Below are 3242 nucleotides of genomic sequence, written 5' to 3'. Positions count from 1 at the left end.
GAGGCTTTCTACTCCCGTAAAGATTTACACCCTTGGAAACCCTGCACAGGGTCGCTATGGGTCGGAACCGACTTGACGGCACTTAACAACAACAACAATGGAGTTCAGAGGCACAGTAAGATAACCACCAGACAGCAAACCACAAGCACAGTGGTTTGAGCCCACCAATCACTCCAGGGAAGAAAGATGAGATTTTTCTATACCCACAAAGATTTACAGTCTCGGAAACTTTATACACTACAAGTCAGAAGCAACTCAACAGTACTTGACAACAATAATATGGAGTGCTTGGTGATGCCATGGTTAAGGGCTTGGTGTTTAACTGAAAGGTCAAGTGGTTCAAATCCAATAGTTGCTCCTCGGGAGAAAGATGAAGCAATCTGCTTCCTTGGAAATCCTGTGGGCAGTTCTACTCTGTCCTATAGGATGGCTGTGAGTCCGAATTAATTCAACCACAATGGGTTGTTTTGTGGAGTGCTGCTGGAAATTGAGATACCAGAGTTTCTTTATATTTTGGTGGGGGCAGTCTCATAGAGAGAGGCAATGTAGAGATGTTCTTCCAAATGGGCTTCTGAAAGATGGAAGTTCTTGAGGGGGAGAGAGGGAGGAAGATAGGATCTAGAGCTCATGTGAGAGGATTACCAACAGCAGACTGGAAAGACTAGGACTCTTGGTATTTGGAAGGAAGAGGGACTGTACCAGACATCCTGTTTTGTAGATATGGTAGCCACACAATGAAGGAGTGCCTTTCCAATGACTTGTTCCTTCAGCAAGCATGAGCCTATCCGCCAGAGTTTGTGTCTTCAAGGGTAGCTTTTGAATGCAGAGAAGATTATTCAAATGGAAGTTATTTCAGTTTATATATCTATGTACGTGTGTGTACATATATATCTACAAATACAAAACCTTGATTCTTCATTAAGCTTTTAACTTCTTAATGTATTTATAAATCCAGCATTTAGCAATGCCTTTTAATTGCTTTGATTAATGTCTAGTTTCATTTTTAAATGTAGTTAAACTCCCTGAAGTATTTTAAACTGCATTTATGTGTCTATTAATTCAATTTCCTTTTTAAGTATTTCAGTTATCTAATTAACAAACAAACCTCTCCACGTACTTAACAAGTCCTTGGAAATCTAATAAATTAAATTGATAAACATATAAATATGATGAGTCTTAATACATTACATCTTAAATGCTTTGATGCTGTTTTCACACTTAGTAGAATTCCAACCTAAATTCGTAGATCTAAATTGAATTATACAATTTTATAATCCAAATCTTATAAGTGCATAAACTACCAAATGCGCACAGATTTTCAAAATCTCAAATATTAATGTCATCAGTTTAATTCTCTTAAATATTTTTATATTTAATTTAAATCTTCATGAGACTGGGGCTTCAAACAGTTCATGGAAAAATTAAATTAAAAGACAATGGAATTTTTCCACGTGCTTTTTGAAGTCCTCTCGTGTTTACCTACTGAAGAAATCCCTGTGACACCCAACCATTTTGGCCACAGTTTCCTAAGAGCTTTCCTTTTAAGCTGCTAGGATTTTGTGATGATCAAATAGGGCATTGGCCTAGCCGCTGGCTGGGTTCTTGCCTGTGAGCTGTTCTTGTTGTCCTACTGCCCACAGCCCTGGGTTGACGCGACTCAGATTCTAATTCTCACTATTTATGGACAGCTGCAACCCCTATCACTTTATTAGATGCTGTGGGGCAAGCACTGGTCTGCTAATTGCAAGGCCAGCAGTTTAAGCCCTCAGAAACCAGTTCAACCCCTAAACGGGGTCCCTATGAGAAGGAACCCACTTGACAGCGCTGAAAAGCAGCAACAAGAATCTAATTACAGGAATGTCTGTTGTTGTGATGTGCCCCTTGAGTCTATTCCAACTCACGGTGACTACAGGACAGAAGAGAACTGACCTTTAGAGTTTCTAAGGCTGTAGTCTTTACCAGAGCAGACCTCCACATGGTTTCACCTAGGGAGCAACTCCTGAGTTTGAACTAGGTGCTTTCAGTAAGCGCCATGACCTTAAACACTGCATGGCCAAGGTTCCTCATGGAGTCCTTGGGGCAGTACAAATGGTCAATGTACCTTACTACTCATCACAAGGTGGGACTTCTGAGTCTCCTTAAAAGAAGATCCTTGCAGTCTACACCCCAAGCTTCATCCCTTAAAAATTCCACAAAGCACAGTTGTACTTTGACACACATGGTTGCTATGAGTCAGAATGGCCTCCACAGCAACTGGATTTTTACAATCGATTTACTGTTCATTCTATTGAGAATTATTTTCACATCGATTGAATTTCTCATGGCTTTGTGTCATTCTAAGGTTATGCCAATGACCTGGAAGGCAAGACCTTCAAGGGATGAGGAGCTTGAGGAGGGAAGAAAAGGTGTGACTTGGTCTTCATGGAGCATGAGAGTTTTGTTGCCCAGCAGATGGTGAACACCCATGAGTGGCAGGCTACACTCCTGAGTGCCCCTGTTTTCATCTATTTAACAAGAAGCAATTTTGTTTGTTGCAGGCTTACAGGTGTTCTAGCATGTTTTTGTAATAACATAATTCTACTCAGATCCTTTCTAAATTGTCATTTGCTGTTTGCTCTGTTTTAAGGAAAACCAACCTGGAAATGGCAGAGTCCTAGTGTGGTGCTGTGGGATAAATCACTGGACTGCAAGGTCTGTTTGAACTTTAAGGTCGGTGGTTCAAACTCACCAGCCGCTCCTTGAAAATCCTACACAAGGTTGCTTTGAGTCAGAACTGACTCAACGACACTTAACAACAATAACACCACACTAGGAAAACTAGAACTCCAATCAGCCAGCCCATTCTCAGAGGGAAGGCATGGGGCTAATACCAAAGACTGGTGAATTAATATCTATTTACATGTTGTAAACCAAAATACCATGTTGTAATGTGTATACGGAGTCCTGGGGTGACGTAGTAGGATCAGTACTGGACTGCTATGCTAGCCATATGGTTGGTGGTTCAAACCCACCAGCTGGTCCTTGGAAACTCTTTACAGGGTCACTATGAGGGTCAGAACTGACTGGATAGCACTTAATTACAAAGGATGCTTGGAAAGTGAAAACAGATTGCTCTCAACTACTCACCAAAAGATTGGCAGTTCAAACTCACCCAGTCACACCACAGAAGAAAGCCCCAGTGACCTGGTTCTGTTAAGATTGTTGTTGTTGTTGTTAAGTGCCGTCGAGTCGGTTCCGACCCA

The sequence above is a fragment of the Chrysochloris asiatica genome, unplaced genomic scaffold (assembly GCF_000296735.1).
Source record: "Chrysochloris asiatica unplaced genomic scaffold, ChrAsi1.0 scaffold00197, whole genome shotgun sequence".
Lineage (NCBI taxonomy): Eukaryota > Metazoa > Chordata > Mammalia > Afrosoricida > Chrysochloridae > Chrysochloris > Chrysochloris asiatica.
The sequence above is the reverse complement of the archived record's forward strand: the minus strand, read 5'-3'. Positions refer to the sequence as shown.